The following is a 26,202-nucleotide window of genomic DNA, read 5'->3' on the forward strand; positions in this document are numbered from 1 at the left end:
TTGGCTTATGGTTCAGTGGGATGATAAATTGGTTGCCCAGTTAGTAGACAGGTCTTCTAAGGCTGAATAATCTCGAATGGCCTCTCTCATGTGTCTGGTGTTCAGCAGCTTGGTTGGTCCAGGGGCCTTTAGCTAGTGTGACTCTTCTGCACCCCACGCGGCCTCTCATCCTCCAGGAGGCTAGCCCGAGGTTATTCACACGTCAGTCTCAGGGCAGCAATGATGGCAAGCCCAGCTGGGCAAGTGTTTGTCAATCCTCCGCTTTCATCATGTTTGCTGCTGTCTTACTGGCCCAAGCAAGCCCCTTGACAAAGCCAGGATGGAAGAAATAGAGAAACGTTACCTCTTGACGAGAGGAACAGTAAAGTCACAACACAGAGCTGTGTGCAGACAGAGATAGGAGGGGCTCTTTTAGCCATCCTTGTCGACGATCTACTACAAAGTCTTTGAAGTACTAAAGGACATTAAAATTCAACTTGATGTTTTTAACAGCAAAACTGTCTTCATACTTTGTGAACTATAGGGGAAAGTGTGTATGTATAACTTTTCTTAAAATATTATGAAGGATTATGTTCCAAGACCAGAGAAATGAACCAAGGATCTTAGGAATAAATCCATATTGAAGATTACCCAGATGAGAGAGTTGTGAGGTAGGAGACTAGCCAGTTATCTCTAAACTGTTTAATCTTTTCCTGAATTCCTCATTTCCTGCTGTTCCTACCTTTAAAGTTTCAAGGCATACACACTGCCTGTCATCTTGATAGACATAGTGGCCTCTGGCTCAGAATTTTCTGTTTGAGCTTTCCAAACAGTGGGGTCTATAGCCAGCGTCAGTCCTTGTACTAACTTATCAAGAAGTTTTGAAGAACTAAAGCCATGGATTTAATCCAATTTAGGGATCTTGGGTTAAAATCCCAAAGGATGCCCTTGAGCTTCTATATGAGTCACTGTAGGAAACAGAAGTTTTTTTAAATTAATCATACAGAAGAAATTTACTGTGCAAGCGTTAACAATTGTCTTCTTTACAAAATCTAGTAACATATAGGAGAAATCATTTCATCTGTAAAGTCAGTAAAATAATTTTTGCAAATCCCCCTGTCCTGGAATTTTGATAAACTAAATGCAATGTGTTCCAGTGTGTTAGGAAAGCAAGATGGTTCGATGTTTTGTGGAACAGGCTGACTTAAATTACTAGAGTGCTATTATTATTGATGTTTAGTCCTAAACACTAGGTACCAGGAATCATGTGAAGTATATTGTTCATTGAAAGGTCTGCAGAATATTATGAGGACCTGTCATACTATTTTTTTTTTTCAGGTGAGAAAAAAAAAAAAAAAACCTAAAGCTCAGAAAGATGAGGGAATTTGCCCAAGGTCCCAGGGGGTGCTGGTAAGTTGGCACATGGGGGGGAAAAAGCCCTAATTTATAGTGTTTGCCAATATTTGTGATGTAACTAGTCTCCACTGGCTGATTTCAAACTACCAGTGTGATGTCAGCAAACGTGACATTGAGAAGAGATGCACATAGTCAGCGACCATGAACCAGTAGGAGGCGGCTCTGGTACACCATTGCCAAGATCAGAAACATAACAGGAAGTCGGAGAGCCAGGATTTGAGCTCCTGGTTGTCTACAAAGTGCATCCTCTAAGCCGTCATAATAGAAATGCTTTCTGATACAATAAACTATTAACTGACAGATTACAAACAATCATGAATGTCCACAACATCTTTAATCCCAGAAACATAGATGTTTCTTTATTCTGTTTTGGTCTAATATAGGAAATATTCTCTCAGAATTATTCAATAATCATGTGTTAGAGGCCAATAAAAACTGTCTGCTTCTTCCCTCCCCATTTCCATTATTCTTTCCTTTCCATTATCTTAAATTTTCATAAATTTTTCTAGTGTTGCTTCTTATTCATATTCATTGCCACTTTTCATCTTAATATCCTTATGCTTGGCCCCCAACAAACTATTTTGCTGTTTCAGCCTATTGACTGCATTTTTTTCCCTTTGTATAGTTTTTTAAATTTTTTCTTACCTTATGGCATAAATTTCATACTTCTGCTCTTAAGTTTTTCAACATTCTGGCATTCCTTGTTTGAGCGAGTAGGTAGTTGAATAGAAGTCCAATTACTAACATAAGATGGGTTCACATTTTAGGAGTTATTTAACCATTTTTCATACCAGGCTATCCTCATCTGTAAGTGGGGATAAAAATAGTACTTACCTTGCGATGTATGAGTGGTTGATCAATTAAAAAACAAACAAGCCAGGAACTGTAGGAAGAACAAACATGGAGGGTCCCTGAGATGGGGGTACAGATGGTGCCTTGAGAATGAGTGAGATCCAACATTATTTTGTGCTGATGAATAACATCATTTGATGTTTCACGGGAACACATCTCAAAGATTCGTAAACAGTAGAACTTTTGAAAGTGATAGCATTTTTTTCACAACAAAAATAAATTTTACTTGGTTACTTCATGTAACAGGTTTTATACCAAGAATTTTCATCCTTTGTTAAAATAATTAAGGTATTCGTGAAAACCATTTACCATTACCATGGATGGAAAGAATGACAACTGAGTAAACTTTTCTCCCCCAAATATTCTTATAGGTGTTAAGCTATAAGAAAAATAAAGAAAACACTTTTGCAACTGGTATGAATTCGTATCTGATCGGTAAGGGGAAATTTATGAAAGCGTACCTCTAATGTTAGCTCAGTACATGTTTACGCTATGCCAGAGCAAAGGAGAATCTTAGCATTCGTCAGCACTTTCATAATTTCTTTCAAGTGGCTGAATTGAAGTGGATGCCCAGCAAAAATTTTTTTTCATATACTTCTGTAGAAAAATAAAAGTAAAAATTAATGTGACTTTTCTTTTTATAAAATGAGCCCCATTATATATTTTCTTCCCACATAAAGACAGAATATGTGCTGCAAAAGAGCTAACTTAAAAGGAATAATTTTCACTGTCAAGTAATAAAACAGAAAACTTACCTTCTGTTTGACGTATTATTCTTGTGACTCTGTGGCAAAATTCAGTGATACCATGATTTTCTTGACATTTCTTGAAATCACTATTAATTATGTAGCATATCCTAGAGTTTTGAAGAGTTGTACCAAATGGTGAATAAGAATGTATTCTTTTTTTTTTTGACCTGATGTGTTTTCTAATACATCCAGGCAAATGAAAATCAATAGATAGGAAACAGAGCTAATTTAGAGAATTGAAGTTCAAATGAAATAAAAGTGGCAATAGAACCACACTGAACCCTGAATCAGGAAATGAAGCCATGAGTGAGTCTGATGTTAAGTAGTGGTTAATTACAGTTAAACTTCAAATATAACTTGTAAGTTATGGATCAGAACATTCAATGGAACATGTAACAAAGTTTATGTATTATATCTTTTAATTTCCTTTTCCTTCCTCCACTTCTAATCTAACATAGCTGTTATACTGTAGAAAAGCAAGTTTCATATGAACAATAGAAGATAGTTTAAGGCTGCAGTAATGGCAGGGGCTAGAAGGGAATTCTGGGCAGAAAAATCTACTTAAAGTTTAACCAATATCCTAATAAATTGAAAGTACCGATGAGGGCATAAATGCTGCATCAACATAAAGAAAATAAATCTATTGAACATAGGACCTCTGTTCTTTCCAAAGCCAAATGATTCTCTTCCCTATTCCAAATGGCTCTACTTGTTAAATTTCATTGCTTAGCAGACAGAATGCGCAACTTGGCAATAATATAGTCATATTGGCATTATTCCTCCTGTAATTAAATAACTTGAATTTTCCCTCCATATAACATACTATGCTACAGACTTACATGTTGTTTCTCTTCAAATTTTGGTATTACCATAAGGTGTGAGCTTCACTTATTAAAACATGACAATTGAGAGTTTTAACTTTATTTTGTTCAGGGGAAAATATGGGAGGGTCAGTTTTTGCATTAAACATTGAACTGTAATAAATCTCATTTTTCTCATAATTATGGGTTTGATTTTTATTGACTAGTAAAATAACATGACCTTTAAAACATTTGTGATAATTTTTATGTAGTAAAAGTGTATCACTGATGAATATTGAATCCAAACATACTTTAGTTTAAACAGATTGTTAAGCAGAAGTAGTGAGAAAGCTAAATAAATAATAAGCAAATTAAACAGGAGTCAGGATTAGTCACAGAGTGAAAATGAAAGCTCTAATAATGACAAGGTTGTGAACAAAACATTTAAAGAAAATGCAAGACATAACTTGGATTTCTAAATTTCTATTTCCTCATAGCTTTTCTGAGGATTATGAAATCTAGCCTAATGGAATAATAATAAGCATGCCAAACTTACAAAGGATGCTACCAAAATTATCTTGCAACATAAACATAGGTTTTGTAGGTCCTTAATATATTCACTATATTGTCAAGATGTTATATCTAACAGTTTTTATCCTTAAATGTAGATAATTAATTCCTCAAACCTTTATATCTGTATATAAACAAGCCATCTGATTACTAGATTTTGCTTTTTGTCTTGAATGGTTTATTTTCATATTAATTCTAACTTCTAGAGAACAGTCGAGAATGTTCAAATTGACCATTTCTGTGGAGTGCATGGTTTGTCACGAGCAATATAAATAAATACGTTAATTGCCTTATCATACTTTTATCTGACAGATGGGTCCCCAGGCACAGAGCCTAACCTTTTATTTTGACACCTGCCACATTTCGCCAGCCCTGACCCTTTTTCTTTGCCAGAGTGTCGCTGTGCTGTTCACCATGGTTGCACTAATCTCCAGCTTTTAAAAGGCATAATATCGGAACCCTTCTGAGAATCGTTGCTATCAATCAGCTGATTCTACAACATAAAGTATTTTACAGATCCATCCAACATCCCTTCTCTCCTGTGATTCAGACACATTTTCTCTTATTTCTGTGTCCTACTGGCTCAATAAGATTACATGGAGCTTGTTTAATCTAATACCCGATATTGTTACCTTCTGACATAAACCATTGAATTTAGCAGTAATTTACAATTTAGAATTTATTGGAGAATAATAAAAGAAGTTATGTTTCTGTTTTTATACTAAAAGATACTTTTTTAAAATTACAAAGCAAATATGCTATTTTAATGTAGCAAAGGAATTAAGAATAATCTGAACATATTAATGTGAAAAAATAAAAACAAGCATCAGGGCCATAAAACATGTTTTGAGAATCACTGTGCGCTCAATCTCAAAACTGCACCTTTGATTTCTGGGGTGATTCCAAAAGCCACTAACACAGGATATGTGTCTGGGTTCATACAAACTAAAAGCACATGCCTGGTCCATTAGACAGAGGTCTGGTTCTAGAGAGCTCTGCAAACAGGTAAGCTGTGGAAGCTCATCCATCACTAAAATAGTTCGTATACATTTTAAGAGAAAAATCAGGTTAACTCTAATTAACTATAAAAAATGTCCTAAGCGATCTTTTGGGAGGAATATATTAGAAACAAAGACATTAAAAAGTAGACATGTAGATAGGAGGTAGACGTTTGGTAGCAAACAAAGTTCCACCAAATCAACCCTTGGTTTACAATCTCACTGCAGACTGAAAGCCAGTTAGAGGCATGTACACTAACAACTGTCTTTCAAATACGGCATCTGTCGTTTCTGAAATGAGCTTATTTGGAACAGTGGGAAGAGCCTTGGACTGTGTCTTAGGCAAGCTAAGTTTCTTTTGTAATTCAGACCCATTTATGCCAACTAGGATACATACGTACATTACAAGAAGTATGGGATCTGTATCTTAGGGACATTCAAAGAAAATGATGTTCCATGCCTGGGGCTTAGAGATATTAGAGTTAAAAGTCCGTTCTAGAGTTACGGCAGCTTTTTGTACCTCAGCATCAGCAGGTTTTGAATCTTTAGTGAGCCACTTTTAATATGACTCAGCTGTATTTCACTTCCTCCTCTTTCTTCTCTGCCCCAATCCAACTTTCATAGCTTACTCAGAGTTTCTGCTAGCTCGTATTTTAGGCATGTATGAAACTTTGTGCTGCCATAGAAAATCCTCTTTTCATTTATTAGATCTATGTTGAGAGACAAAAAAACAAAACAAAACAAAACAAAACAATCCCAAAACCGAAAAACTGATGGTCCCAGCTCTTTTCAAGCCTGGCCACAGTTCAGAGATTTCTGGCCAGCCTATCCTTTGGTCCCTGTCCAGTCAGCTGTAAATGGTGGGAAGCAGAGATCAATTGTGAGTAAACATCACCACTTAGGTGGCAGATGTTCTGGATGAGGATGATTCTCTTAGAAGGGATATGTCCTGACTGACACAGACAGTACTCAAAGTGTGGTCCAGAGACTGGAGCTGGTCTATGTGCTGTTTGTTAACCATCCAAAATGATAAGCACACTGAGGATAACCATGTCAGAACTTTTACAGCTATTTGCTAAAGTCATTTGATGGCTGATGAATCCAATAATTTTAAAAAATTGGATTTGTGTTTTGTATGCCTTTTTTGTTTCTTTTTCTAGTGATTCATTTATACTATATTATTCAAAAATAATGGTTGGTGACAGATTGAGAGTGGGCGGTAAACTTATCATTACAGATATCTTGAGACGCACTGTATTACAAGACTCCTAGTTCTAATTATGGTGCCCCCTAACTAATTAAGAAATAATGATGAAATCTTTGCAGTCAAATTGTGTTCCTCTGAATATCAGTTTCCTTCTATAAGGAAACTCACCTTCCCAAATAATTATCAGTCATAAGATAATACATGAGGATAAATTTTGAAAAGTTGTAATAGGCTAATCAGAATTAAGTTACTATATCTCATTGTTATTAAACTCTCTATGTACAAATATATATACATATATATTTATACAAATATATCTTACAACTTTCCCACAGAAAATATAAGATGTGGTGGCAGTGGAGATTTAATTGATTGTTTTTGTTGTATTTGCAAGTTTTTGCAAAAGGCAATTAGAGATCAAATTGATATTTACTCAGGAAGCACCCTGTTCTCAGTAATTTTACAATTTAGCTGATTGTAAATGAAAGTTAAGTAAAAATATCTAAGTGTAACATTCTGCGAATTGTAATAAAGAAGAACATATTTAATAAATTTATGATATAAACATTAAAGCCTAAAGATATTCAAAGGGAGGAGAGAGAATTTCATGCTATGATTGATTAAAGAAAATGTATAGAATTACAGGATTTGTACAGTATCTTAAAGAATAAATGAGATTTGGAAAGGTGGAAAGGACAAAGTAGGTTATTCTAGGCAGAACAAAACTTTCAAACAGAAGTGCAGAGTCAGAACATCTATGTATATGTGTGTGGATATTTGGGGGTGTACCAACAGATAGGTAGATGGATAAATGTCAGAATAAATGGATTTAAAAACAGAAAGTAAATAAAATTTAAAATTCTGAAAATCAAATTGCAATAGGCAATCTTAATTTTTTTTGTAGTTTTCCCCATCTAAGGCATGATATTAAATTATTAAAACTAGAACACTTGAAATAGAATTGCTTTTACATTTGTATCATTTACTGTCTCATGTTAAATGCAAATGTTAGAAGTGCAAAATAATTTAACATAATTTTCTTCAAGTAAAACATAATACTTTGATAACTTTTAAAAATCTCATAAACAATTCAAAGAATAAAAACATAATTATTAAAATATTAGTATACATCCCTGTGGACATCTGGCATCTCAGTCTAACATAAAGAACAAAAATCTGAATGGCAAGAGAATTGCTTTCCCTAATAAGCAACTTTATAACCTTAGCAATTTTATTACTTTACAGTAGGGTCATAATAATTCAGTTACAGAGTATTATAGAGCATTAGGTAAATTTGAACCATGGTAAATATCATGCCTCATTTAGAAAAGTCCACCGAGTATGAATGCCATTATTTTAAGACATGAAAACTAGAACATTTTTAGCAATGCAATTTAGTGATTTTAATACAGGTTTTTGGTATTTCACATTCAACTACATGACACCAATTTGAAGGACCAAGATACCAGTAATTTTGTTTGCATAATATTGTTCTATTTTTTCTCTGAATTTTTTCATTATGAGATTAAAATCACCTATTTAATTGTTCCATTTATACAAAAACAGCACACCAAAAAATGGTCTAATTCTAAAGTGGTCGCTGTCTAATACAGTGAGCAAACACATCACTGTGCTGCAAACTCGCTGTGCATGAATCATCCTACTCTGGAGGCATATAAATAAGACAGTACTGAAAGTGAGAGAGCTGACTCTGCACAGGAATTTCTGAGTACATGGAATGAAATTAAAGATCGTAAAGACAAACTGAAAATGTTTAAACAAAAGAAATCAAAACTGTAGTTCTCTCCTAATGTTAAAAACTGCAGCTCCTGAAAAGAAAAAAAGGTAATAAAAAGATCTTAAAATTATCAAGCAAGAGGTAGAATTATTTGAAAATGAAAGAATTAGAGGCAAATGTGTAGAAATAGTTTATAACTTCTGCAGCATTTCCCAGACCATGTAGCTGTGGCAAGAGCTTACCGATCAGTTAGAAAAGATACAACAGAACAGACTGAATGAAGCTTTTGCCTCTTAAGATCACAAATTTATAAAGCCAAAGAATTTTATTTTACTTTCAATTTGTCTTAAACAACTAAATTTTCTTCATTTTTTCTAGCATTTTATTTTAATACTTTTATTAATTAAATATGATTTATATTAAAATTATATTTAATATTCACATGCTATATATTCACAATGATTTCTTCTTGCATTTTTCTTTGTAATGTGTTTGTAAATGTTTGTATTTGACCTGTATGAACTATTTAATTTTGCTTTTTTTCATTACCTTTTAACAATATTTAAGTAAACTACCTACAGTATTAGCCTGATCATTTTCTCTTACTGTTAATTGCCTGTCCAGTTGAAGTTCAATATTAATCAAGCCAGACTAGCTGATCTCACCTGAAGACTCTTTTAAAGAAAAGATGTGGTGAGGAGATCATGGTTCTAAAATGATTTTTAATCAGTGAGCTAGCTTCTCCTGTTACTTTCTTTTATTTATACTAGTTCCTCCTTTTCATAAACTCCTCTGGGAAGAGGCAGTTAGATTCAGTCCCATAATGAAAAAATATTATAACCATATAACTTAGAAAATGAAAAATTATCTCTTTCTTTTAAAGACTGTGATTCTTCACAGAATGGTCAATATGTACTGCCTTGTTTATCACGCAGTTTGCTCCTCAGCCACTTTTCAGCTTAGAGATAGCAAGACTTTTTTTTTTTTAAGGACTTTTTTCTTTATTTATTTTAATTTTTTTCTTTATTGTTTTTCTTTTTTAATGGAGCTGCTAGGGATTGAACCCAGGATCATGCACATGCTAAGCAGGCATTCTACCACTGAGCTACACCCACCCCCAGCAAGACTGTTTAGTTATCAAACTCATGGCCTTTTCTCAAAATTAATTCTGAATCACCTTTTGATTTTTTTATACTATTGATCTCTCTCATCTTAAAATGCACTTCTCTTGGCTTCCTTGACTTCTTTTAATTCTGACTACTTCTCTGCCTTCATCTCTTTTTTTCCTCCTGGAATGCAGGTATTTCCTAAGGATCAGCTTTCTTTGTTTTCTTTATTTTTCTAATCTTCTGTTGAGTGCAGTTCTTGTCTTCCTACTTTAATCTCTGTGAGGCTTCTTCCCAAATCACCCTCTCTTACTTCGTGCTGCTTACTGGACATCACACTGGTATGCCACTGGCACCTCAAACCCAGCACATCCAAAAGCCTCTCTCTCCTCTCACCACACACTTCCCCATTTCTCGAGTAGCAGACCATAATCCTAGAAAACCAGACAGGAGTATTTGACTGGGGTCTGACTCCCCACCTCACCCTCCTCACCAGATGTCTTGAGTTTACAAATTGTGTAGATTCTGCCTCCGCGATTCTCCTAACAGCTGCTTCCCGCTGCAGATTCTCACTTTTGCTGTTATTCTCTCATTTAACTTTGATCTAAAACATCAAAATAATTATTTAACTTGACTCTCTATATTCATTTCTTTCTTGTAAAACATAACTGATCATGTTCTGAAACCTCCAGTGATTTTATGAGAATTCTAAGTTACTTATTTTTAAATTTCAATCATGTCTACTGTTTGGCCACATATACTTACCTAGCACTATTTTTAAATTCTGTATCTTTTAAGACACATTCCCCCTGTGCTTTCTGCCTAATAATAGACTGTAAGTTTCTTAAGAATTAAAGCTTAGTTATTTGTTATTTGTCTATGTGTCTCCTAGACATTCACGCAACTCTTTATTCTAGGACCTCAACATGCATGTTTTCATAGTAAATGAATAAATGAATGAAGTAGCTCCTACCCACCACCTCTTCATCCTGGAAATTCTAACATCCCAGAATAGCAATAGACTTCTCTTATATCAGGCTAATAAAAAAGACCGGAGCGGTGGTTCTCAGCCCCGGATTCACCCTAGAACCACAGGGAAGATTTAGAGAAACACTCCTGCTCCACCCCTGGAGGCTGATTTAATTATCCTGGGTGGGATTCAGTCCAACAGTATTTTTAAACATTCCCCAGGCGATCTGGAATATGCCCAAAGTTAAAAACTTTCGAGCTAGAGAGTAAGAGGAGTCTGGGAGAATTTGACTTTTCAATTTAGTTTAAGATAAATTTTCACATACTGTATTTATCCCAACAATAAAATCCACCCAAGTGAATCCTTTCACTGGCTCTCGTGTCAGAATCTGATATTTAATAGATCTACAGCTAATGGAACATATCTATAGAAAAAAGAATTAATTTTAATCGAAAATTAGAATTTTTAAACCTATAGGTAATTATCTGAGATTACACCATCCAAAAAGAATGAGTTACAAAAGACCAGAAAGCAAAGCATCAAATTTATGCCGGGGCCTTTTATTCTATGCATGCAGTGATCTATTTGTTTAACCAAAATTAATATTCAGTTATGTTTTGGTTGTTTATCATTGCAACTTTAATTTGTACGGAAGTAATTCCATATCAGGCTATTATAAATGCTAGAGTTTACTGATCTTTAATACATCTTGTGTGATCATTAACAGCACTGATTCTCTTTGGAGTTATTGGGGCCCTGTTAAGACCTTCAAGCTCACTAGGGGTTTTGATTCCTTTCGCTAAGCTTTAAAGAGCAATTAGGTATAAATTACTGAGTTTTCCTGAGGTTTTCACATTCCATTATTTTGACTTGCTCTCTCTTTAAATACAGATATAACACCTATTTTGGAAATATGTTTTACGTTTGAGCTATCACCAAGCAGCCAAGCAGTGTTATTTATCTAACCCTTATTGTTTTAGAAAGTAATTTTTTCTAACACCATCCCTGGTGACTCAGTAATTCATTAACTAGCTCTGGAATGCTAACCAAGCTTTTTCTTAATAAGTTCCTCCTGCACCACATCCCTCCCTCCTCTACCCTAACTCTGCTCCCAAACTGTCAATAATTTCAGGATAATAGAGGTAAATGCAGAAAAACATTTAGTTTTGTTTCTTATTATTCTGAAACTGGCTGTGAAAAACCTGAAGCACTTGGAGTTATGTGGAGGACTTAAGAGTCTAGATACAGATTTGAGAGGGAAATTCCTTTAAAACTTAAATGTGCCACAGCCACCCCGACCCAGGCTTGTTGGGCGTGGAGATGGAGGGGAAGTGGTATAAAGAGATTATCTCTTGTCAGAATATAAAAGGGATGGAATAACGTGAGCCACCTGAGAGAGCCAAGTTGACAGGAGTAAGGAATGTGTACCAGATGGTTATTAGCGAAGACTCGAGCCAGCTTGCCTGTGTTCCCATCCTAGCTCTGGCATTCACTGGCTGTGTTACCCCAGGCAAGATATCAGCAATTATGGTGCCTAATTTTCCTCAACCATAAAAAATGGGGATAAATGAAGTACCTACCTCATAAAACCATGGCAGGGGTTTAGCTGAGCTGAGCATGCTGGAGAAGATACGGTCTCACTCAAACCTCCCGGCTCCCCGTGTCTTCACAACATCTTTTTCCTCCCTTGACTCTGTGATGTTGCTTCATCCTCATTCCCTCCTCCCATCTAGACTGTTCTCTCCACACTCAGCTCGTGTAAGACCACTGTCCTTAAAAGCTGTCTTTTGGCCAGTGGTCCAGGTCACAGGCATCCTAGAAAGACCCTGCCACCCGCTTACCTCGCTTCTCCAGGCTCGGCGCCCTGCCGTCTAAGCTGAACCTTTTCATTTTTCTTTGCTCCATCCCTTTACATAGACCTTACACCTGGACGGCATACCAAGCTTTTGATCTGGCATCTTCGCTCCTGTTTTATCCTCTCAGTGCCAAACAGTGCTTCTGATAAGTGGAACACACACACCCCTGCCCCCTGCACTGCCCCTGGCTGCCCAGGCCCCAGGTCTAAAAGCCTCGCTTTTCTCTTGGGGTAATCACACAACCTTCATAGTACACTCCTGTCTAGCTACCACCCCTTAAAGGATCATTTCTCATTCCTCACATTGACCCAAGCTCCTTTTTCTCCATAGTTTCAACGTGCATTGATAAGCTAATAAACCTAATGACTTAACATTGATTGAATGCTACTGTATACCAAACACTTTTTGGAGGTAGGTAATATTATCTTCATTTTGCAAATTGAAAAACAGGCACAGAATGAGTAGGTAACATAACAAAGGTTGCACAGCAGATAGATAGGAAAGGAAGGACTGGAAATCTGAATCTCCACACTGGATTAGTACCGTGTGGTTTTTAGAAGTAGACTGTCTGGGTTTGAGTCCTGCTTGGCTGGGAGCTGTGAGAGCTGAGGTAAACCATTTAATAGATCTGTGTCTCAGCTTCTAATTTATACAGTGGAGATAATTATGCCTGTCTCCCAGGGTTTATGTGAGCATTAAGTGGGATAATATATGCAAGGCACTCAGAACAACACCAGCACTTAATGGTTACTTATTATTATTACTCTTTATTGCCTCTCATGATGGATGCATCTGTCTTTGTTCCCAATTTTTTGAGTACTGACCCAGGTATCTAACTCTACTAGACGCCTGGATGTTCCATAGATGTCTCAACCCATTATCTCTCCAATTTTTTCTTCTGGTGTAGCTAGACAAATTACCTTGGCAAATACTAGCATCACATGAAACACAGCAGTCATCCTGGGCCCCTCGTTTTTAGTCAGTTAATCCCAACAATGAATTTCCCCCTATTTTTCCAGTCTCAAATGTTATTCCATCTTCTCTCCTCTCACTCCCACCTATAGCAGAAGCATTTCTGGTAATATTTAAATACTTAATGATAGTTCAGTGTTAAAAAAGAAAAATCAAATGGGAATGCTGCTGTGTGCCAGGCAAGTCAAGGACAATCATACAGTGAATAGTATCTAATCGCTTCCCTCAAGGATCTTACAGTCTAATTAGGGAAAGAGCACATGAATAATTGAACACAAAGTGGGGAGTGCTTTACAAGGAGTCTGTCGGGGTATTAAGGGAAGGTGGAAAGGGGCTTGTGGATGGTGTGGTGAAGGAGGTCAGTCTCATTCAACGAATCAGTGATACCAGGCTCTGTGCTAGATATGGGGGTATTTCTTCTGAACTGGAGAACATAATTATCAAGGAGAGAAACTATAAACATGTATTTCAGTATAAAATAGCAAATACTAAGAAAGGGGAAACACAGTGAGTTCTGAGAGCATAATCGAGGTCCGTAGGATAAGAATAGGACATTTTAGAAATCTCAGGTCTTTAGTGATGGTTCATGGAGCTGCCCCTACTTTATCTGACTTGTCTTGTCTTACTGGAAAAACCTACTTTAAAGGCTCCCTTCCGAGGTGGCCTTCAGTTTGAGGCTGATCCCGGCTTCCTTGCAAGTGGATTTGGTCCACAGTGTCCACTTCATTCCAGTCTCATTACTCCATCATCAGCCTTTTGCCTCTCCTTGACCACTCCTCTGTGACAGTGCATGTAACTTATTTTTTAAACAATGATTTGCATGGTAATCTTTCTCCCAACCTGCGATCAGATGAGATATCTCACTATGTGGGGAGTTTGCTGCCATAAAAACCTCATTTTTCTTATAGTAATCCACTCAGTTATCTAATGCTCTACCCAGTTAATAGCAAACTGTACTTGGTGACTTCAGAAATTTACCGATTGAAAATTAGAGTTAAGGATGAAGTTTACATTTAACCAAATAGTACAAATGGGTATAAAATATCTTCAAAGCTCAGTCAGATTACACTTAAGACTTGTTTACATTCAGTGGATTTATTTAGTTATATGCAAATTAGCCACAATGAAATAACCTACATATTAAATATAATACTATATATAAGAACTCAGTAAACTTTAATTATTGTTGTTAAACCCCTTGTACTCAAGTCATCTTCGTTGATTGCCAAGATAGGGAAGCAACCTAAGTGTCTAAAGAAGATGTCATGTATAAATATATATACAACGAAATGTTACTCAGCCATAAAAAACAATGACATTTTACCATGTGCAGCAACATGGACAGACCTGGAGGGTGTTATGCTTGGTGAAATAAGTCAAACAGAGAAAGACAAATACTGTATATTTTCACTGATATGTGGCATCTAAAAAGTTAAAGAATGAATATAGCAAAACAGAAACAGACTCCCAGATACAGAGAACAAACTAGAGTTTACCAGCAGGGAGAGGGGTCAGGGGAGGGGCAAAATGGAGGAAGGGGATTAAAAGACACAAACTACTATGTATAAAATAAATAAGATACCAAAATGTAGTGTACAGAACAGGAAACATGGCCAATATTTTATAATAACTTTTAAAGGAGTTTAATCTATAAAAATATCAAATCACTATGTTGTACCTGAAACTGGTATAGTACTGTAAGTCAACTATACTTCAATAAGTTAAAAAAAATTATCTTCATTGACCATCCAAGCATTTCCCCAGTGTTTTCTATGTGCCCAGCCACTGAACAATCTGAGCTAAGAGGGCTGCCAGCCATTAAATCACATGGCATTGTTGTGCAATTTAGAAAAGTTACTCTTCTTCAAGATATTTTGTGTCCATCTTTAGGAATTTGTCATAATAAACTAATTTTACTAGAACAAGCCACCATACTGACATCTGCAGAAAACTGTTGTAATAAATACTTAAATCTGCAAAGTATACAATGTGAATGGCTCCTCTAGAGTTGTGCAGTCAGCAACATGTGCAACCATTCCTTGTCGTTCCAGTTAGTCTATCCTTGTCTTCATAAAGACTTTTACATTTGATAAGAAAAAAAATGCTTCAATAATACACTAAATCAGAAATTGGAAGTTTATATAAGTAAACAATTTACTACAAAATTATTACAAAGAAAGACCATCTTAATGAGTCATGAGTATCATATATGGTTTCAATCGGACTGTGAAACAGAAATCACCTTCTAAATGTGATGAACTTTTTTGTTTGACTATGGCCATTATTTAGAAAATCTGTTTTTAATAAAGGCGACTAAGAACCTGTCAGATGAAGAATTACTGTGTTGAAATTGACCTAAATAAGTCCCCATGTTCAAAATTGACCTAAGTCCACATGTTCTGTTTCCAGAAAAGAAAAACTACAACAACCTTGAAACAGCTAAAACAAATGAGTACCTTAAAAAAAAATTAACAACTCTAAGAAAATGTTGCTTATAGTTAAATCCACAGTGCTTAGAATTTAATCTCTTGTTCTCTCAACGTGAGAACAAATAATGCAGCAAATGTATTGTTATTGTGCCTAGATGTGGTAAGTACTTTACAGGTGATAAAATTTATCAATTCATGCAGAATCCTTCTTATTAACGCATTTGGAATACTTTTCCGGCTTCCTGTGTTATGGCAATGTATAGCATCACCTTCCTACAAGCAAATATCAGTGAATAATAAACTAGTTGATTACAGTATCCGAGTATCTTCATGACATACGGATAAGGCAGTCTACGATCTTAGGTCCACGTTAGAACATGTGCTCCAAGGTTTAACAAGGAGATAGTAACATTGCAAACAGCATTATTTCAGATCTGAAGAAAATGTCTTTTTAAGATTTATACCAATCACTGATTTTTAAGAATTGGGAATACCCAGGTTTTCTGAGACAATGCATAACTCACTCACTCACAAATGAAACTGAGCAGTGCCTTTTTATCACCGTGGAATTCCTAAACCTGTTCTCTTTTTCTTAACTATTTCTTCATGCTCCATTCAGCTTCTAGCGTCCACATAAAACTGTAACAAATTAAGATTTCCCAGAATTTCTTTTCATTCTTTCCTTAAATTAATTTTTTTAAACCATGGATTACCTTAGATATGTTAGAATGTCTCATGTGTTTGGATTATTACTGCAAGAAGATTCGATATGATCCCAGTATCTGTACTGACCTGCTTTCTTCAGTTCTGTGTAGCCCAATTAATAGTAGGATTTCTTTTTGGGGCGGGGGTCTGTTTTTGAACATTTTATGTGTAGAACGTTTGTACTTTTTCGTAGTAGTTTTCCTTTTAATTGTTGGCACTTTCAGTGTATTTCTAGCCTTTTAATTGTACAGAAGGAAAAAAAAAAAAAAAAACCAGTGCTGCAGCATGAGAGATAAAAGGGCTGCTTCTGTCTTCGTGTTTCATAATTACAACCTGCACCAGGAATGGAAGTCATGGTGGCACAACCGGAGAGTTGCTTCTCAGGGACATGAGATTACAGAGTCTGGAAGAAGAATGCACCCATTAATTGTGGAGAAAGAAATAAGAGGATCATTTTCTTAATTATATGCAAATGTAGTAAGAAAAAAAAAATCTAGGGAAAAAGACCAAAAATTGTATTTCTGTAGCAATTAGCAGAGAAAAGAAAACTTTAATCAGTTTATTTTCACACACCCCATACAAAACGATTTAAAGAGCGTTATCCACACCGAAATGATTCGATTAATTATTTTTTCAGTGAATTGAGTAACTATTTTTTTCCTGATTTAACAAACCAACCAAATGTTTGACAACTGCCAGTGGATGTTCACAGTGTACAGATGCCGGTCACGCCGGTGATGTTGTTTGATTAAATACTGAACTGAGATTATACTTTGAATTTCTCATTAAATATGAAAGTTCATGTTATTTCCTTGTTGTTCTCTCGAAGAAACTCTTACAAACAAGGCCAAACATGTCCTAGAGGAGAAAAAAGGAATTTACCTCCTTGACTTTATGGAGAACTGTTTGTCAAAATTTGTTGTTGTCGTGGTGATTCTTGCATTCAGGGGAAATCACTACACTAACTGAAAAAAATTAAAAGAGCATATGATTTTTTTTGAAATACAGCTACAATATAAATGAGAGCTATTAATCTGCAGCACACTAGTCCAACTCCAGAAGAAGTCTTCTAAATTATATAATAAACAAGTTGCTCTTTTTCTGCCGCAGAAGCCACTTCTTTTTGCCACACTGTTTACTGTGATAGTAGCTAATGTCTGTAACTTGAAAAACCAGACTCTCTCTGATAAGTAGAATAGTTTTTAAGACAGGGACCTTTATCCTTTGTGAAGAGCTAATCATTTAACAATTACATGTTTGATATATTTTATATATTCAAAACTATATAACAAAATGAATTATTGCTTAAAGGAAAACCATCCTTTTAGGGAGAGAGAGTAAGATAAAATCTGTGTTTAAATTCATAGAGTTTAAGTTGCTATTAAGTTGATGATGTAAAGGAAAATAAACTGATTTTAATTATGCATTTAATGTTAATTCAAGTGACTCTTGATATCACCTCAAATTAATTTAAGCTTTAGAATTGCCTAGACAATCTATTTTTATAAATCTCTTATCAAGAAAGATTTGCAGTATCCTTCATTTAGTTTTAATTTAAACAATAAAAGTGAGTGTTTGTAAAGTGATTGTCATTTCTACCTAAAACTTAGTTAGATTTAACAGTATATTTTACCCATTTACTTGTACAGTGTCTTCTTGAATCTCTAGGATTGATTTATTTATTAATGAAATATGGCCTTTCGTGTAGTATGTCTTTCAAGTGACGGCAGAAAACTTTGTGTGTCGTTGTCTCTAAACTTTTTTATTCTACCCTCCCTTGTAAATGTTTACCTTTCTTGAATGTCATTTCCTCAGCGCTTTGAAGCTACGACTCCGTTTTCTTCTAGCCTCTCCTAACGCTGACGAGGTCTGCTCTCCGTCTGATTGTTCCTTTGAAAATAAGGAGCAAAATGTATTTCTCCTTCGTCTCTGTTTGATTCCAAGATGTTCTCTTAGTCCCTGATATTCCACAATCCACTACAAAGTGACTAAGCATAATTTTAGAAAAATTTTTATCCAGCTTTTTGACATGAAGACTCATCATGGTCTTCAGTTCAAGAAATTTTTCAGCCATCATTTCAACTATTTCCGTTATTATTTCTTACTGGCATTCTCATTAGACATATTTCAGAACTTGATTTTTTTGTCCTCACGTCTCTTAAATTCTCTTTAATGTCTTTCTCTCTCTCTCTTTGTGCTGCATTTTTCACGCTCCAGTCCTTGCTATTCACCCATGTTCTCCTCATCTGTGCCTAGTCTACTTTATATACTTTCCATTACTGTTTTATTCTAATGACTGTATTGTTTTATTGGATTGAAAGCTTTTTTTGGTGTATGCTTGTGGAAGCAGGGAACGCAAGATTCTATACTAAGTCTTGAATAAATACTGCTGTACTATTGAGAGAGTAGTTCCAGAGAGGGAAACCCTGTGATTAAGCTGCAGGATGCGTGAGAGATTGGCTGTATCATTATCTTAGCAGCCCTAGGACCTGGTTAACAGTCTGGCAAATTGTATACTCTTAATAAACGTTCACAGTAAATGGATTAAATGTACACCAACTAAATGTTAAACCTCGCAGTAGTGTATTTTAGCATTAGTAGGTTGTCTTTTCCAGTTGTCAGTAGTTCAAGTAGAATGGTTCTCAAACCAGAGATACTAAGAAAAACCTTGGGAGAACGTTAAAATGCAGATTCAGAGGGCTAGCCACAGAGTTTCTGATTCAGTAAGTCTTGAAAAATATCTAGAAATCTGTATTTTCACATGTTTGATTTTGATTCTTGGAGCACAGAAAGCATCTTTAAAAGAAATATTACCTGAGTGCAATCAGATTGAGAAATGGTATCGATACAAGATTCAGTCAGCGGAGGGGACGGTGGAAACGGACAGGAAGGATGCAGCAGGATAACAGGAGCAAAATTTTGAGAAAGGCCAATTCTGGCCTCATGAAATGTTATGTCAAATCTAGATCCTTTGAAAAAATACACAAATAACGAATGGTTGGTCAACAGCTATAGCAAAAAGCAGCATTTTACAGCATCTGATTTTTAAAAATTCTTTACATGGATTCCTTTATTAATTAAAACCACTTGGAAGTAGGTAGAAAAGATTAATACTGGGTCTGTTTTCTTGTGGATTTATTTATTTTTTTAAAAAAAAGCTTTGCATTGAATTTTGTAGCATCATGGAGTGATAATGTAATGTAATTTAGCTTAATATCTATTTTGTGTTAGATGACAGTTTTATTAAGCAGAACCAATAATCATCGTTATTCAGAGTCATAACGACTCATTATAAATGGTCTCATTTTCCCTAATTTTAATTTTACCTCTTAGAGTATGCCTTTCTAGAATTGCTAAGATGGTTACACTTGGTTTCTTTTATAAATATAATTTTAACAATCACTATAGAAACATAAGTCATCTAGTAGTTAAGTACCACTAATCTATATAGTTGATACAAAACTATTTTAGTGTCTTGGTTTCTCTTAATTAAACTTTCAGACAGGCGCATTTCAGGAAATTAAATTACCATCTTTTATGCGTTCGAGCCTTAAATTGAGACGAATAGCCTTTGCTTCCTGGTGCCACCTCCCTGACCCCTTTGTGTCTCAGGGTGGGGATTAGCAGTCTGAGCAGACAAACGTGGGACTTGTCCCCAGCACCCTCCAGAATAACTGGATTCACAATCCTCTCTTTAATACTATCAACAAGCTAGGGTGGCTTTGTGTTTATCCAGCACTTTCGCATAACGTGAATAAATGCGGGCAACAATCAGATTGTTTCCTGTCTCAACAGTTGTACCGAGAGATGAGAGTTTGGAGAGGGGAAGAGAATGAAGTTATTTAGGTCATAGACACGTCAAAGCAGAGAGAACATTAGAAGTTCCCCACTTTTAAGGCTGTTTTAAATAACATCAAATATCTATTTGGTGTTTCATAGTTTACAGAACATTTTCACTTGCATCCTTTTACATAGACCTACACCCTTTCCCTCAGAGGAACATTATTATTATTCTAAATGTACAAGGAGGGGGTTAAGTTTCAGAGAAATTAACTCACACCCAAGCCAGTTACCTGGTTTGGGTGGAGGCAAAGCCTGTGCTCTTTCTAAGACATCAGAGTCTTGACAGTCAGAGCACATCCCAAAGGCTCTGGATGCCTGGGAACAGAGGCAGAAGGTCAGAGAAGTTCAAAAACTGGAGGGTGAAGGTCAGCTCAAATACAAACTTTACCAGCTTTGTATTATTGTCCAGGGACCAGCAGGTGACAATTGCTTAGAATTCAAGGAAAGTCAACTCCTTTCAGCTTCTGTCACGGGCACTATAGGTGGCTCCTGTTGCTTTTGAGTAATAATTCCATTTCATCTATACATGATTAAATATAACTTTCTTCTACAAAATTTGTACCTGGGTGAATTAAAGATGTATTTCCAAGCATTCAAGGGCACTATGAAGACATTTACGGATACAAATATGGATTAACCAAAGATTCCAATATGTAATTTACTATTTTACTTTATATTATTTATTTATCTGTTCAATAAATAAACAGTGAATGCCAGAACTGCCTTATACACTGGATTCATAGAGAAAAAGATGCAGTCTATGACCTTGCAAAGCTCATACTCTGGTTAGGGAGAAAGGCACTGACAATACAACATGATAAACAAGGTGGTAGAATTCACAGAAGGTCATGGGGTTGCAGAGCCTTTAAACCAAACATCCAACCATTTTTTGAAATGATTGTTTCACTATGATTCACTTACATATATGCACATCAATTATTTGAAAGTTTGCATGCATATATACATATATATGTATATTAAATAGCTTTACTCTTTCTCAGTTCTACCTAATTGGTACATAAAATGATGTTCCCAAGTTTGTTCAAACAGAAAAACCTCCTAGAGAATGGTAAATTAGAATTACTTTGATTGGGCTTGGAGCGTATGGTTTAATACAATGTGTACTGGGCTATCTGTATTTAGAAGGGTCTTGATAAAGCATGCTGATAGTGGCATTTTAAAAAGTCTTGGCTAAATTAACGAAAGAAATGCCTTTATTTTTAGCCTAACAGATGTTTAGTTTCTGTGTTATAACCATCTCTTAAAACATTAGCATCACTGGAATGCTGTCACTACCCAGGAATTCTGCCAGTCTAGCAAAGTCTTTAAGATAAAATTACAATAACTGAGAAAATAGGGTATTTCTGTCAATGTGTCATGTGTCTATAAACCCTACAAATTATGGTTATCTGAAAATCTATTTTCTCCACTTGGGTTTTGGGGGTCAAATAGTTATATCCATTGGTTCGTATTCAAATAACACAAATTATATGAATTCTATCACATTGTTCGATTTTATTTATATTATCTTTATTTTAAATAAAAAAATGATCATGGAGTTAAGTCTTTGTGGTCATATTCTGAAGCTTTCACTATCTTTGACCCTGGACAAGTTTTTTTTACCCCAAGATTTAGTTTCTTACCTAGAAAATGAAGATAATACCACACAATTCTATTGTTAGGACTAAGAGCAGCATGTAAGAACTTGGGCAGCACATAGCCTACGGTGGTTTCCGAGTCAGAGACAGTTCCTCTTTGTGCTTGGCTACAAAGCCTGCACTGGCCGATACCTCCTTACCACATTCCACCAGAGGCATTCAGTCAACGAAATGTAATGATCCCCACTTATTTGTTTTGTGGGAACACCAGACTCACCTGTCAGTGACTGGGCTAGCCCATTTGAGCCAGCCACCAAAAACATTTCTTGGGTTGTGTTTTCCCACCAAGAAAGGCTGAGATGTACACAGCGTTTTCCTCTTGTTTTCTCATAGTTATAGTATTAAGTGACGCCGGACATTCTCTCTATAATACGCAGGCTGAAGGCTGTACAGTAGGAATCGGGGCTGTTCTCTGAAATTCATCAAGGTGTAACAACACCACTTTATTTTAAAATTTGGATTAAATGCAATTGCATTATTCAACACCATATGGGTACTTAAGCTTAGTTGTTCAGGACTCGGTGCTAATATGTCAGGTTAGGGTATTCAGTCTCCCCCATGCACTAATTACAATCTGATTTTTCACTCACTGAATTTTTGTTTTGTTTTGCTTTGTTTTGTTCTAGGCTCTCTGACTGCAGCTGTAACTTCAACTTGCCAACGTGCACCATTGCTCACAAGAGGACCAGAGGAGAGAGTGTGAGTGAATTTACTGCCAACCCTTTCTACTCTCCAAACAAAACAATTTTGTAGATTTGCTACTGATGCGCCATAGCGCCATCTTCCTATACAAATGACAACACTTCATTATTTTCAGTGTAAATGGTAACAGAGATCGTGAAGAGACAGTACAAATTATCTTGAGCTATTGTCTTATTTATAGATTAAAGTACAATTATGCTTTCCACTGATTTACATTCTGACATCTTTGTTGACTGTGTTATTTGCTTCTTTTATGCTCATTCTCCCCTTAGATCTGGCATGACTATTCTTTTCTTCAGTATTCTTTCCCTTGTTAGATTGTTTATTTTCTCTTAGCAGCAGAACACCTTTTTATTATTATTATTGTGAGAATGCTAAGTATTTACCTAATTACCCTCCGGAGAATATTGGAAGACAATGCAGTTGAACAAATGGATGAATACTGGAAAGGGATTACTGAGTAATTGTATTACTTCTGGAAGTCAGTGACTGTTTTCTTCTTACCTTCACATATTTTCACTCTGGTTACTATTTTTTGTTCATGACAGTTTTTCAAGCTTATAGCGGATAATTTTTTCCTTCCTGTTTGAAAAAATATTCCAGGCATGTGCTAGTGCTCAGATAAATATTATCTATTAAAAAATTCATGAATTTCAGAACCAATTAATAGATTTGTTCATTTTTAGAATGAAAAAAATTTAATACAGTATTTATATGTTTATTGAGGCTTTCACATCACATAAATTTAAAGAATTTCAAATCAGATTTTATCCCAATCCAATAATTGAATAACTGATATAAATAAAAGAGCAGAAGCCCAATACAAATGGTCAGACAGAAAGAAATCTCCTTCATTTTAGTCAGTCAGTCAGTTCATCCATCATACATTATTGGGAGCCTAACTTTGTGCCAGGGATTTCTGTAAATACAAAATTGAAAAGACATAGTAAGTCCCCTCCAAAATCACATGCTCTGTTAAGAAAGATAGAGGATGTGGGTGTGAAAACAAACTCACACCATTACAATGCAGTCAGATCTGTCAGAAGAAGGTAAAGTCACAGAAAGACGGCCTCGCCCAATGGATGATCCAAACTGGGAGACAGTGTATGCTATTTCTGTTTCAATTTGGAATGCATTCTGATTGTTGCCAAGGAAGTTGCCAACTTTTGTGTCGGACTGGCTAATCTTTAAGTTGCTTTAATTCCTTATATGCATATTATCTAGGAGTGGGACAAATGATAGAAGAAGAGGGGTGATAGGATAAAGGATCATTTGGGATTAAACATTTGTAAAAGTAATAGTATAGAATTCACTTCAAAGAGTGGAATTCATTCCTGTAATGGAGAAGTGATTGCGAAATTAGGAACATGCTCGTGGAAATTCAGTAGCATAAGCTCGACATTGACAATCTGATTCACGGAACTCTTACCATCTATTCACTTGTTCCTTTAGGGGAAATTTGACAATGATGTCTTGCAAATGTGTTGCCACTTTCAAAGCTTTTTGCAAAGTGGAAAGCAGTTCTGGCATTTTAAATAAATGTTCTCCAAATCTTCCCTGCCAGACATCTCATTAAGTAGGAAGCCTCAGTAGAGTAATACTGAAAAGCAATTTTAAATAGAAGTTTGATCCACAACATGGTGATTTTTGTAAATAATGTTCTGGGAAGTCTTCTGTACTTTTTATGGATTTAATTCTTCTGTTGGAGTCGTATGCCTCTCCTTGTTTACTGTGACCAGGAGTATCACCCTGCCACCCACCACTCCTTTTCAAAGAGAATGGATTGTAAATAAATGTATGAAGTCATTCCATAATTTACAGAAGACTGTTCAAGAAATAACAGTTTATGAAAGGATTGTTTATTTAGTATGTCTACATATAAATATTCTCTAAAACATTAAATGCACCCCTTCCCTAATGTCATGGTACTTTTTAATAATAGCATTATAGCCCTTCTTTTAAATACTATGTTACTATATTGTCTCTGCATAGGATGAGTCTGGAGACAAGTGACCGGGTCCAGTGTCACCAGATCTGGGGAGTTTTGACCAATTTCAAAGGATTCTAAGGGAACTCAGAGTCACTGTCTATGCCCTTGGATTTCCATCCTGACCACAAGTGCAGAGGTTCTTGATTAATATTTTTGAAGGAGTGAATAGCGTAACTCATCAATAGTAGATCTTGCTGATACCTACTTATTTATTTTATAAATATGACTTTCAATGTGGCTGATCATCTCAGTTTAATATTCTTTGCTGAAACTGGATCGAAACAGTCCTGTGTGGTGCTTCTAACTGGACTGCTTTTGTTCTGGTCCACGTTCTCTTCCTGTCTTGGTTGGACTCCAGAAATAACCTTCTTACTGCTTGCTTGACATAAGTCAAATGTCCCCACCCACTCTATGTCTGACTTCATTTCCAAAGTGACATTTCCAACACTCAAATCTGGTTATGTCACATTCACACTCAGAACTCTTCAGGGCCTGCCCTTCAAGTCTCAGTGAGTCTCGATTCCCGTGTTATTTTACCTAGACTTGATTCCAGGAGCGTATGAAAAGTCCTATCTTTTCATTTTCCTCCCTGAAGTGCTTCCACATATGATGTTCATTAAATGTTACTGAATAAAGTCGGTATGACTGAATAGATGAAGGTGGCTATTGTAGTCCACTTGTGCTAAAATTTGGGCAGGAGTGTTAGTTCATAGAGGCTTTTAATGGAATTGTTTGAAAATGCAGGTGGATGCTTTAGGAAAGCTCTAAACCCATTGGCCTGTTGTTAAAAATTATCTGAGTTGTGTTTTTAAAATGAAGATTTCTGGAGTCAGAATTTCCAAAGGAAAACTTGAGAATCTTTTTTTTTTTTTTTTTTTTTTTTTAATAATTGCTCTAATTGCTTCTCATTTCAGGCAGCTTTGGGAAAGTTAGTATCTGGAGACTAGATGGCTGCTCAGGGTGGGAAGTTGGGCTGTGTGACCCTAAATTTATTCCCTTCCATGAAGTTTGAGGAACCGTGATTCTGGTGGAGGTCCTAGTGTACACATGTGTAGATGCAGATAATTGACTTGAGATGTACCCAAATGCAGACAGGAGGAGCTTGGGGACAAGTGCCTGGGTCTGGTGTCATCAGATCTGGAGTTATGACCAATTTCAAAGGATTCTAAGGGAAATCATTCTCTAGCCTGCTAGTCTGCTTATTCACTTAGTAACCGTTTATTGAACACCTGCTATGTACCAGGTACAGTTCTAGGCGTTGGAGATACAGCAGTAACACACATAATCTCCGCATTCTTTGCAGTGATCCGTCCCATCTCACCACACTTGTCTTCAGAACTCTCCAGTTAAGAGCTGTTTTCATAGCCACTTGGCTCTTATGCAAACTGAAAATCATCATCCCCAAAGAGCCATCATTATCCTTGTTAAAAATAAGTGTCCAGATTTTTTGGTCTGACTGAAAACGGAAAGTGTAACAGTTGGATCCGTTTTATCAGGCACAGCATCTCACCCAGTGAAACCCGTTTATGTCTTGACGAAGGAGTTCACTGTACGCCTGGGCTTTAGTCTCTGACTACCTTGACATTTTAAGTAAAAATACATTGTATTTCTTATTTTTATCCTTTGAGCTGGCATTTTTCTGCCCTCCTTGATAACCCTACA

At 35.9% G+C, this 26,202-nt stretch overlaps 1 long non-coding RNA gene across 2 annotated transcripts in view; it reads left to right on the plus strand.

Moving 5' to 3' along the window:
• The window catches only part of LOC105065340 (uncharacterized), a 72,143-nt gene extending 47,731 nt beyond the window's left edge, over window positions 1-24,412 (plus strand). The window contains exons 3-4 of one of the 2 annotated variants that reach the window (XR_012509126.1): window positions 1,323-1,389; window positions 22,475-24,412. This is a non-coding gene — a long non-coding RNA (uncharacterized LOC105065340). Of the gene's footprint in view, window positions 1-1,317; window positions 1,390-22,474 lie in introns of both variants that reach the window. The other variant, XR_012509125.1, reaches the window with a different exon arrangement.
• The last annotated feature ends 1,790 nt before the right edge of the window (window positions 24,413-26,202 follow it).

Source organism: Camelus bactrianus, chromosome 9 (assembly GCF_048773025.1).
Source record: "Camelus bactrianus isolate YW-2024 breed Bactrian camel chromosome 9, ASM4877302v1, whole genome shotgun sequence".
NCBI classification, from domain to species: domain Eukaryota; kingdom Metazoa; phylum Chordata; class Mammalia; order Artiodactyla; family Camelidae; genus Camelus; species Camelus bactrianus.